The 12,448-nt window shown below is 43.6% G+C and overlaps 1 protein-coding gene across 10 annotated transcripts in view; it reads left to right on the plus strand.

The window, feature by feature from the left end:
- Positions 1-12,448, plus strand: part of CSGALNACT1 (chondroitin sulfate N-acetylgalactosaminyltransferase 1) — a 333,772-nt gene that overhangs the window by 140,675 nt on the left and 180,649 nt on the right. For 6 of the 10 annotated variants that reach the window (XM_025885941.2, XM_025885937.2, XM_073902606.1 and 3 more), the window contains one exon: positions 7,227-7,318. The exons of 2 other annotated variants lie outside the window; for them this stretch is intronic. The gene's annotated coding sequence lies outside the window, so the exon portion shown is untranslated. Of the gene's footprint in view, positions 1-5,354; positions 5,373-6,575; positions 6,917-7,226; positions 7,319-12,448 lie in introns of those variants that run through there. 2 more of the 10 variants (XM_073902603.1, XM_073902602.1) reach the window with 2 other exon arrangements.

The following is a 12,448-nucleotide window of genomic DNA, read 5'->3' on the forward strand; positions in this document are numbered from 1 at the left end:
GATCATTTAGGACGCAAGTCCATTTTTATAATGACTTTTTACCAACACCATAGTATCTCTCAACTATTGACATTCCTGCATCTGGGAAGGAAGAAGATAAAAATTACCATTTAAAACACCCATTCAGGTTTGGTGAAAGATTTAATTTCTTCATCTATCACAGTGTCACGAGCCCTGTGAATACTATAGATCAAGCCTCAGTGCCCGAAGTTTGGAGACTTGGCAACGTGGGGGGTAGCGTTTAGCCAGAGGGAATCATAATGCCAGAGAAAACAAACTTTACCCATTCTGCATCTTAAACTTGTGTTCTGAGCGGTTGTCCTGAGTGCTCTTTTTGCCTGAGAAGCCTGGGAATGCAGTAATTTAAAAACTGAGCCCGCAGTGGAGATGTATATACTGACCTTAAAGGAGCTACAGACATTCTAGTGAAAGATAGAGATTTATATGGAACAACGAAAAGAAGGTGTGGTTTCTGTACTTGAAGGTAACCTGGAGATTATCTGGTCCCAACTTTCATTTTGCAGGTGACTAGCCCAAGGTTATAATAACTTAATAGCAGAACTGGGACCAGAGCTGTGCTTTCCGAACCACAAACTCACGCCCTCTCTGTGTTGCTGTTGTCCTGGGACTGGTGTGCTGGGGTGAGAGGTGTTGGACTCTATGATTTGTTCTCTCTGAGCTGCCCCGCCTAGGGGTCCGTTGTCTGGGACATTGCACCTTGATGAGCTATACTTCTTGAGCATTGTGTCTTCTGTGAGCTTGTCCGTTTTAAAGCCGTCTTCCCTACTCTTAGCATCTAAGCCTAAATGCTGTCCTGCATCTTCATCATTTGTGCAGCTTGTGCCCAGCTGTAACATATCTTCTTGTCCACAGAGATTCTTAGGGTGTGTGGCAAGCAACAGATCAAGATCAGCCTCTTTCGGTGCTAATCACTGACTTAGGCCAAACCCTTTATTTTACAGACCTGGAAACACAGGTGAAGAAGTTATGGATTTAAGTCTCCCAGTAATGCATTTAAGATGATGTCATAGCTTGGGCTGCTGTATCAAAATACCGTTAACTGGGTGGCTTATCAACAACAGGCATTTATTTCTCACAGCACTGGAAGCTGGGAGTCCAAGGTCCTGGTGTCAGCATGGTCAGGTTCTGGTGAGAAACCTCTTCTGGGTTGCAGACAGCTGACTTCTCATTGTGTCCTCGTATGGAGAGAGAAGAGCCAGCTAGTTCTCCGGCCTGTTCTTCTCAGGGCGCTAGTCCCACTCAGGATGGCTGGCTCCACCCTCATGACCTAATTACCTCCAAACGGCCCTACCTCCAAATACCGTCACACTGGGATTAGAATTCCAACAGATGAATTTTGGGAGGGACACCAGCATTCAGTCCCTAGCTGCAAATCTGTTGTTCTGCATGGGAAGAAGTACAACAGATCTCCCTGAAACACTGTTCATGCCTCATTAGCATCTGCGATAGTACTTAGCACATGCCAAGCAGCTGCAGGATGTAGCAGGGCAGAAGAATGCATTCAGAGAGGGGTACCTGCGTGGCTCAGTTGTTAGACATCTGCTTTCGGCTCAGGTTATGATCCCAGGGTCCTGGGATCGAGCCCTGCGTCGGGCTCCCTGCTCCTTGGGAAGCCTGCCTCTCCCTCTGCCTCTCCCCCTGCTTATGTTCCTGCTCTCGCTGTGTCTCTGTCAAATGAATAAATAAAATCTTTTTTTTTTTTTTTTAAAGAATGTATTCGGAGAGAATGTCTAATGAACAGTCGCACGTGAGGCTGACTGTGGCACTGCAGGCCCTGTGCTGGGAAGGAGCTCTCTTTATGGAGGCACCTCAATTGTCTGCGTCTGAGTGGATTTAGGAGAGAGATACTGTTAGTGGTCTCACAACTAATGGCCAACAGAGCAATGCAGTTTCTTTCCAAGAGACTACATATAACTCTGTCCTCTCCAGTTCAAATTAGTTTGTCTTCCTTTCTGCTCTAACAGAACATTATTTGGATTTCTGCGTAGGATGTGAGTCATTTCATTCTTGAACATGCTAGTGATTCACAGTGAGGATGGCTCAAACAGGGAGCCCACAGAAACGCCACTGCCTAGTTTGGGAGGCGCTGGGTAAATCTTTATAAAGAAAATATGATTTGATACCCTTTAAAGTGCTAATAGACCCACACATTTTTTTTATTTAAATTCAATTAGCCAACATATAAGTACGTAAGTTTCAGATGTAGTGTTCAATAATTCATCAGTTGCATATAACACCCAGTGCTCATACCATCACGTGCCCTCCTTAATGCCCATCACCCAGTTACCCCATCGTTCCACCCACCTCCCTTCCAGAAACCCTCAGTTTGTTTCCTGTAGGTAAGAGTCTCTCATGGTCTGTCTCCCTCTCTGATTTCTTCCCATTCAGTTTTCCCTCCCTTCCCCTGTGGTCCTCTGTGCTGTTCCTTATGTTCCACATATGAGTGAAACCATATGATAATTGTCTTTCTCTGCTTGACTTATTTCACTCAGCATAATACCTTCCAGTTCCATCCACATCGATGTAAATGGTAAGATTTCATCCTTTCTGATGGCTGCATAATATTCCATTGTATATATGAACCACATCTTCTTTATCTATTCCTCTGTCGATGGACATCTTGGCTCATTCCATAGTATGGCTATTGTGGACATTGCTGCTATAAACATCGGGGTGCACGTACCCCTTTGGATCCCTACATTTGTATCTTTGGGGTAAATACCCAGTAGTGCAATGTAGACCCATACATTTTAAAAGAGACTTCAAATAATTTAGCAATATAATTTGTCAATAGCCTTGATAGTTCTGCTAATAGTATCTGAGATTATCCCCATTTATCAGAATGAAATTTGAAGAAAATAAGAGTGACCTACTTCACTGGAAGGATTAGGAATAAGAAAGAGATGAAGAGATATCTTCTTATTTAGTCTGCTTCTGTATATGCTAGACCAGGACACAGTGATCCTGTTTTTCATTCCACAGGATAACAGAAGAGCAACATTTTTGGGGAAATTCATGACTTTTAAAGTCAGTTGTGCTCTAAAAAATACTATTTTCAGCATAATTATTTAATGTGGAAGGAATGTGGTTACATGTGATTTATAATGTGTAGCATGCAAGGGCACTTTCTTTTCTAAAACATTTTCTTTTTTTTAAGATTTTATATATTTTTTTGAGAGAGAGAGGGCATGGGAGTGAGGGGGACAGAGGGAGAGGCAGAGGGGTAGTGAGAGAGGGAGAGGGAGAAGCAGACTCTGCGCTGAGCCCAACACAGGGCTCGATCCCACAACCCTGGGGTCATGACCTGAGCTGTAACCAAGAGTCGGAAGCTCAACCGACTGAGCCACCCAGGGGCCCCTCTGAAACAAATTCTTGAGAAAGATAATTTTAGAAGTTGTCTGCACAGTTCCTGACTCTATCCCTGCTCTGTCTTCTAGTACTGTAACATAGAAAACGCCGCTGATTTATACAAATAAAAGACGTTACCATCAAGATTTAAAAACATATATTATTATCCACATAGGCACAAAGAAAAATCTCACCGGTAACTTGAGTTGGCAGACACATATCTAGTCTCTGCCTGTCTTGGTGCCTTTCTTTTGTTGTTTTAGGCACATTGATGATGAAAGGGCTTGTTAGTCTTCCTTTCTTATTTCTCACATTTCAGGAATCAACGTGTCTGATACATACATGGTTTAGATGGACTAAAGATTTAAAGATTGAAATTTATGAAGGGGAGGAAGGCTTGGAGCTTAAGGCACATGGATGGGTACTATTGCACCATTGGATCAGTTGTGTTTTTGAAGCTCTTTAGAAATTAAATTGCTGGGAAATTTCACTTAGGAATGGTACATTTTATAGAATGGGTTGCTAGATTGTTAAAATGTTACTGATCTCAGTGTACTCATTTTCAACATTTTTGATTGCTGTTTTCAGTAGTTGATTTTTGGTAGTCTCCTTTTAATATGATTAAAAGCTGACTTATTTATGGAGTCCTGTTAATTAATGTATGTCAAACTCTCTTACTGTGGGGCTGTGGTGGGGCAGACTTCCTAACCTTTAGAATCCTGCTGGGAAACTTCCAAATCCAAGTATGCGATTGTTCCACGGACATTCTCCCAGCCACTGTCTGCACATCTGCCTTCTCTTGCTACTTTTTACCATACCTAAGACTTGTGAAACGACATAATTGTCTCCATCATCCTCACTCTTTATGCCAAATGACTGAGAACACACTTGGCATCAGGTGATAAGAGAGGGGACCTCAGATCTGGCTACAGATATTTAGACTGAGGGATGTTGTCGAGAACTATTTTCTGAATGGAACAAAGCTAGGCACTATATCTGTCCACGTGCAGTTCCTTTCCTGGATTTAGCTTTTATTTTGAGCACAGTCTTATTGTCTGTTTCTTTGATACTCAGGAAGACTCATCCAAGAGTGTGTTTTTGTCATTGTGATTTCTTATAAAGGATGAGGGATTCAGATCAGGGAGGGGCTGTGTTCTCAAGGCCTCCATGGCAACCTTTGGCATATCTGCCAGGCCCCCACTTAATGCAGTAGAAGCCCCTGTAAGTCCCGTACTGTCTTAGAGGACCACACGTGAGGACCAGTACTTGCAGCTAAGGCAATGTTGCATAATAGAAAAAGTAAAGGCTTGCTTTTCCTTTTTCACTCCAGAGCTTTGGTTTTAAAGTCAGGAAAATCCTGGCTTTAGCATGTACTAGTAGGGTGCACTAGTAGGGAGGTTTCTTAACCCCTTAGAGCCTCACTTTCCCCATTTGTAGAATGGGAATATTAACACATATGCACAGCGTTGTTGTGGGGACTGAATGAGTTTGTATGTAACGCAGCTAGACAGTGTTGGCACAGTGTAGTTGTGCAGTTGGTGTCCCTTGTCTGTCTTCTAATAGAGGCTGTGTCCAGTTGAACACACCCACTTCTCCCTAATGGACCTTCCGTTTACCTTCACTAATTTTCCATGATGCTAATTCGCCTTCCACCCCCATCTCTAAGGGAGTCTTGTCAGTGGTTCTGCCTTCCTGTCTCTTTCCTTTTCCGTCACTAGCTTGAGATGACTGCTTTCTGGGGGAACATGATGTTTGGAACTGCTAAAGAGACAACGTACTTCCCAGAGCCAGGGATTGGGTTTTTAATGAGTTCTTTCACTAGGAAAAGAGGGAGGCGCTGGGCCATCCCGTGGCTCTTACCCTGCAGTTTGGCATTGCTAGGGCCAGGCACTTAGAAGCTGGATGAATGTGGACTACTGTGTGTGGATGAAAAAACCGTGAATGTTTCTCTTCAAGTTGCTGGAGAGAGAAGTACAAATTAGATTATTAATGATCATATGGAGGTATGAGCTGACAGTCTATTTAGTTTCATTATTAAAACAAGTGTGGTTTTGGACGATGTGGATGTTTCCCCTTTTTATTTAGATGGCAAAGAATATTCATTAAGGGTATCAATAAAGACCCTGTCAATGATTTAGCCTCCAAAGCTGCCCCCTGCATGCTAAAAGACAGAAAAGAAAATTTAAGTGGTTGAGAATGAGAATGTGAGATTGGAAGCCAAATTATAAACTCATTTCAACTCCTGGCCTGCAGGCGCTGGAATAACATTATTTGTTGTCAAGGATGGAAAACAACTCCGATCCAGGTCCAAGTGATTATTCCACTTTGGCATTGCTGCCTTTCTGCCAACAGCAATTCCATTTGGACATAGATTAATTAGCCAGGCAGGGACGGAAGTGTGGCTGGTGAGAGCAAAGCCCGAAGAGGCAGAGCTGCAGCCCCGAGTCGCAGTGGAGGGCACCGCTCTGGGCCCCGAGGGGATGAGAGGACGGCCGCAGGCTGGCCCAACCCGCTTGAACCTTACACCCACAGTAAACTGGGAAGAGGGTGCCGATCCAAATGGACTCGGAGTTGTACGGACTGTTAATGGCGATGCCTCAGAGAAAACCTTCAAACTTAGGTGCGGGAAGAAGCAAAAATGTGACAGATCCGCTGTAGACACATCCGCTGTCCCCATGGAGAAAGGACAAGCGGTGGCAGGCCCGAGGGGCTTCGCAGTCTTGTCTCTGGCATTCTGGACTTTTTTTATTCCTGCATGTGAAATGGGAACAGTAGTGTTTACTTTTTGCTGTTACTTGAATTATAAAGACACATGAGACAAGATCATGAACACTTGGGAAAAATGACTCTGTTAATTAATCGAAGCTAGCATTGATGTAGTTATTAACACTTCTTTAGCAGGAGGGCGTAGTCCCTTTCCAGAATATTTTCCCTGCCTTTGCTTCCAAAGTGTTTTGCTTGTACCTCTTTTCCATCTGCTTTTATCTTCGTTGACACATCTGTGGCCTCCAGTGGAATTCCTTTTAAAGGCAGGGATGGCGTGGGGCGGTCGCCGTTCCCGCCGTGCCGCACTCGCCCTGCGCAGCCGGGAGCGCGAAGGCGGCTGGCGGCGCAGGCGGGCGGAGACCCGGGACCCGCGGGGCCGTGCGCGCGCCCCCCTCCCCGCCGCGCTCGCGGGACAGCGCTATAGCCGCGCGCGGGCCCCGGGGGGGTCAGACTGGGGACGCGCGCTCCGGGAGCGGGGCTTTCCCGGCGGCCCGGGACCCTTTGGAAGCGTGTGCACCCTTTCCGTCCCTCGGGCAAAACTTCCCGGAGGATTTGCTCTTCTCTAACATTTCATTCCATGAAAATTAAAAAAAAAAAAAAAAAAAAAAAAGTGGCGCTGCATGCGGTCCTTGCAGAGGGGGGCAGCACTTTCACTCCTGACCCCAACCTGGAAGCCCGAGTGACTTCAGAGCTGATAGAGCATGAAAGCCTGCAAGCCTGCAAGCCGAGCCGCGAGTTCAGAAGCAGCGCGTGGGCCCCGGGCACGTTTCTTTCTGGCGAGGTTTGTTTTTTGGGGGGAGGTTCCTTCTCAAGTCAGTGTGCTTGCTTTCATGCACACTTCTATAGGGCTTTCGCCATTTATTTTAAACCTTGGTGTGTGTGTGTGTGTGTGTGTGTGTGTAAATAAACATTTTGTATTTTACCATTAAAATAGGGAGTGGAGAAATACCATCCTGCAATTTGGGGATGAATTGTATTTTATATCCTAAGTGATTTAGATTTCTACCATTTTGTAATATCACCTAGAGCGGAGACATGGAAATTCACAGGGGCTCCTACTTCTTACTTTCTTTTATTTTTTTATGTTTTAGATTCCTTTCCGTTTCGAGGAAAGAAACCAAGGTATTTTTACCCAGAGGAGGAATGATGTAGTTCCAACCTAACCTCCTTTTCTTACTTACAGGTAAGTGAGTCTCTTCATCATAGATTACTCAAGAAATGAACTTTGGTATGGTCTGAGTTGTAGTCAGTATTCTGGCTATCTTTGAAATGTGTTAAATTTCATTTTACTTTCAACAGTGTGATTAACAACAAATTATTATTTTAAGATATGAATACTTTTTCAAAGTAATTCAGTTATTTGGCTGCCTTGAATCTTTTTTATTCACTTTGTAAAGCCTATAATCTACATTTAATGTTACCAACTTCTTTAGAATTTATCCCTTCTCACCGTGGCAAATGACTTAAGCCAATAATGAAGTTAGAAGAATTACATAATTCTTCTTAAAAAAAAATATTCACTTGAATAGGAACATTTGTTCTCCTCTTGGAAGTTGTGACAGACTATTAAGCTTTCTCAAATATTTAGCCCATAATCAAATGGGCACCATAATTTTGACCATGCTACAAAATATTTCTTTAAGTAAAATGGTTTAGGAAATTGAATAATGATCTTCCTTTCTAACTTGTATCTTAGGGGTATACTTTCTAGAATCTTGGAGAATAGTACCCCAGTGGATTATATAGTTGGTTTTCATCTGGGGACAAACGTGAAACTCTGGAACGTTGTTTTAGTTCTGCTCTTATAACCAGTAATTTTGAGTTTCTCTGCGATAAGATATTTTATTACATTTGGCAAGACTAAACTTTAAAAAAAAAGCAAGAACCTTAGGGACATCATTAATATTGAAGGGCAACAGTATGAAATCTGAAGTTGTATACATGGTTTCTGTCTTCAGCAGAGCAAACCTTTTCTAATTTTCTTTAGAAATGGCTCAACAGACGTAAAAGTAAAACTAGGTAAGCTGTACTCAGCATATGCATATCTTCAAGAAGCTCCTCTCACCTTTTTCCTCTTCACTTAACAGATTTCTGTAGAGGTTTTGTTCAGGATTTTTGTTTTGTTTTGTTTTTACTTCTGTCACACCGATTAAAATGAAAGAATGGAAGTCAAAGCATCTGATTTGATTTTACATTAATGAACTGCTTTGCATTAAAACAATAGAGTGTGCAGAGTGTAAAAGGGATTGTAACTGAGTTACTATAAATAGAAAAATAAAAATGACCTTGGCCAAAAGTTAATAATACAAACAAAAATAAAAGAATAATTCTTCACAAATTCTTTTCTGAGTAGAAAGTCAAGTGCCTATCAGGCCTAAGTTCAGGGCCTCAAGTTCAGGGCCAACTTGAGGGATATACAAAATTACTCTGATCTTTGGTCTTGGGATGTTTCATGTTTTTGAGGATGACTTGGACGATGTAGAAGAGAACAATGTCAGTAGAACACCATGTAGACCCTAATTATTAAAACCTTGAGATAATAGTAGAAAAAAGCCAAGTCAACTTTACAAAATAGAGAAGCAGTAAAAAGCTGAGTAAGGTCTGCTTGGACAAATGCAAAGTTATAGGATGTTTGTGCTCTAGTCCAAGGCTATTAGAGTAGCAAGATGGGGAATGCTTGGGTGGCCAAAGGGCAGAGCAGTAGCCCGAGCTGGGTTTTAATGGTGGTCACAGTGCTGCGGATCCCTGGGCAGAGACATGGGAAGTTGCTGAGGAGCCGAGCCTGCACCTGGGCAGTACCAACTTGGGAAAGCCAGCCTTCCAGGAACTTCCCTTTACAGACTGAGGCTGTTATAGACTCAGGGACTTGAATATCCTTCAGCAGTAGACCTTCCCCAGACTTGCAAAAAACAAACGTGTGATTTGGGAAAAGAGTGACTGGGTTGTGTTCTCCCTCTGGTCGACAGACACGCCACACCAACGTCCGGTGACCATGGAGTCCAGGCGAGGACAGTTCACTATTTGATTCAAATATTTAATAGCATCAGGCCATAAAAGGTTTGCAATAAGGATGTCCTGGCGTCACAGACACATCCTTCGCAGAGCCCGTGGCCTCACCACCGCTCCTTTCCTGTCCGTTGCTGCCCACCATGTTTTCAGCCCTACTCTGTGCCCTGTTGATAGTTCCTGTCTCTCCCTACCCAGAAGTGTGTCCGCATTGCCACACATACTAATTCCTCTCCTCCCGACGAGGGAAAGGTGTGCTCTGGGCTGTACCCTCTCATCTCCACCTTCTGCCCCTCCCCCACTCCCCGGGGGGGGAAGTCCTGGAAGCTGTGCTGGTCTTCACGCTCCTCTTTCTACCCGCCATACTTCTTCCTGGCCACTCTCGTGGGGAACTTCTCTCACCCTTCAGCACCAATGCCTCCGATGAGCACTGCCAGCACTCAGAAACAGCTCCTAGGAGGCCCTGACGACAGGAGTGAAAGGGCCAGTCAGTATGTGGAAGAGTGAAGACCTGCAGATGCCTCCTCGGTCCCCAGCCCCTGGCTGATGCTCCTGCATGGTCAACACTGTGTGTCCCAGGGTCTCTCACACCCTCCTCCGAGCAGGGCACAGGACTTTCTGCTCTCATTTGGTGGTCTAGTCTATTCCTTGGGCAGTGTCTGCGGAGTGGAAACTCTCTTTGTAGACAGATAACCTTGTAGGTCCTTTACAGTTCTGGGAGCTCTTGAAATGTGATGACCAGATAACATAAAATGGTAGCTGATTCAGTCTTTTTTGGGATGAAGTGGGCATGATAAGTAAATACTAATATGAAGCTGTGATATAGGAACTTGGCATGTTGCTCATATTTGAAAAACAAGAGGATTAAGTAGAGCAGTTTGTGTTTTATGAATTTTTGGATATGTTTTCAGCTTTTAAAATATTTCCATTTAATGGCATGAAGTGTGACACAAAGTCCGTAAGCTTTTAATGAGTGTCAGCTTTTGCCGCTACAATTTTAATTTATACTCCTGAGCCACAATTTGTTTTCAGCAGATGAAGCTACTCCAGGCAAGCCAGGGCTGGGAGACTCACACTGGCACCAGAATGGGTACCCAGCGATGCATGCCTTCTAGTGGGTTTTCATTTCTTTCTGTTGATTGACACTTAATTAGGCCTTGTGTTTTGTCTTTTCTGTTCTCTTTTGGGGCTCTGCTTATTGAGATCCCCTTTCCATCAAGTTAGTTTCTCTGTTCCAAGCCTGTACTCCAGCCTCTCACATCCGTGTCTGGTTCTGCTGTCCCAGACTCCCTTCCTTTCTGGGCCTTGGCTCTGGAAAGCCCGTCCTGAGCCCCAGCGACCGAGGGGCTGGGCCGTTGTGCCTCTATCACCTTATTTCCCCCACTGTTTACAGCCGTTTACCAGTGGGACAGCTGTCCTGGGGCCCAGCATTGTCCTCACAGGAGGCACCGTCTGCATTTTTAGCACCTAGCCTATATTTGTCCTTACTCATAGTGACAAGCAATGTTTGGATGACTCTCTGGTATCGAAAACCCTCATCAGAACCTAGTAATGTCAGTATTTTAATTTGCTGAGTGCTACGTCGTATACCTACCTTTCCTTTGCCTTCTTCATTTATTTTAACGTGTATATTTTTGGAGCTACCACGGAGGTGGCGGGGGGAGGGATTTGAACCCAGGTGTTCGGACTCCAGCACCAGTGCTTGCTTAGTTTCATCTGTTTGAAACTTAAGTCAGAGAAGGTTGGCCACAACCCACGTGTCCAACCACAGATGAGCAGATGAACAAAATGTGGAATATACATATCGAGGAATAGCATTCTACCTCAGAAAGGAGGGAGGTTGTGCCACATGCTGCAACATGGATGAACTGTGAGGACGGGATGTGGAGGGAAATAAGCCAGCTACAAAAAAAGACAAACTGTTGTATGCCTCAGCTGGCATGAGGTATCTGGAGTCTTCACATTCATAAGGACAGGAAGTGGAATGGTGGTGGCAAGGGGCGGGGCGTGGGGAGAATGCAGCGTCTAATTGGTAGAGTTTTCATTTTGTGAGATGGAAACTTCTAGGGACTGTTGAACAACACTGTGAATGTATTGAATACTACCGAACCATATACTTAAAAACCACTGAGACGGCAGGGGCCCTGGGTGGCTCCGCCAGTTAAGTGTCAGACTCTTGCTTTCAGCTCAGGTCGTGGTGTCAGGGCCCTGGGATCGGGGCCCCTGCGGCAGGAGCTGTGCTCAGCGCGGAGCCTGCTTGCCCCTCTCCCTTTGTTCCTCCTCATGCTCTTTCTCTCTCTCTCTCTCTTTCTCTTGAATAGATAAATAAAAAAAAAAATCTTAAAAAAAATCATTGAGATGGTGAATTTTATGTCATATGTATCTTACCAAATTGAAAATAAAAAAAAGTAAGTCAAAGACCTTGCTTTTAAAAAAGATGATTCTTTGAAAGTACAAAAAAATTGAATTTCTTTGATTTGGGGACTTTTCCTTCCTTATGCTTTATTTTTCGTTTGCTCAGATCTTTAAATCACTTTTTATTTAAATATGTATTATGTAGTAAAAACAACTGGATTCACAATGATAAGGTCTTTGGGATTTACTTCCAGACCTTGTTATTCCCTTTCTTATCTTTGCCTACATTTGCAGTTAAAATCTGATTCAAAATTACCCACTTTCTCACCTGTTTTTCTTCAGTAAAGATAATAGGATCTTCCTGCTCATCTGGAAATACTTGTATGACACTTAAAAAATTACTTGTATGATTAAGGACAGAAATGTTCGTTCTGTCACAAGCAGAGGACATGACAGACTCCAGGCTTTCATTTGATTGCTCATGAGAGCCAGCTACTTCAGTCTTTTTTTTCCATCACACGAATGGACCTTTTATGTGGAAAATCATGACTCTAAAACTGTAAATAACACTCTGGTGCTTGAAAGAGCACAATTTCAAGATGTTCAGCTGACACCTAGGAAGCAGCTCTCTTTTTTACTCAAAGGTTCTGACCCAGTGTGTAATATCTTTCCTGAAGAATTTAAAAAGAAACTCGAATCCTGTCAGCCTAGGGACATGTTTGTGGAGAAGGGAAGGCAAGAATCTGATTGAGGAGCTATGTGTAAAGGTTTGAGGGGAAAGTGGGGATGAAAATTAGAGGTGGAGGTGGGCACAGGAATGAATTGTAACCTTGTGGAAACTTCTAGCTCAATTGTTACTTAGATTTTTCTTTTCTTTTTCTTTCTTTCTTTCCCTTTCTTTCTTTCTTCCTTCCTTCCTTCCTTCCTTCCTTCCTTCCTTCCTTCCTTCCTT

This window comes from Callorhinus ursinus, unplaced genomic scaffold, assembly GCF_003265705.2.
Source record: "Callorhinus ursinus isolate GAN/ISIS: 27379988/994484 unplaced genomic scaffold, GSC_fseal_2.0 scaffold17, whole genome shotgun sequence".
Taxonomy (NCBI): Eukaryota; Metazoa; Chordata; class Mammalia; order Carnivora; family Otariidae; genus Callorhinus; species Callorhinus ursinus.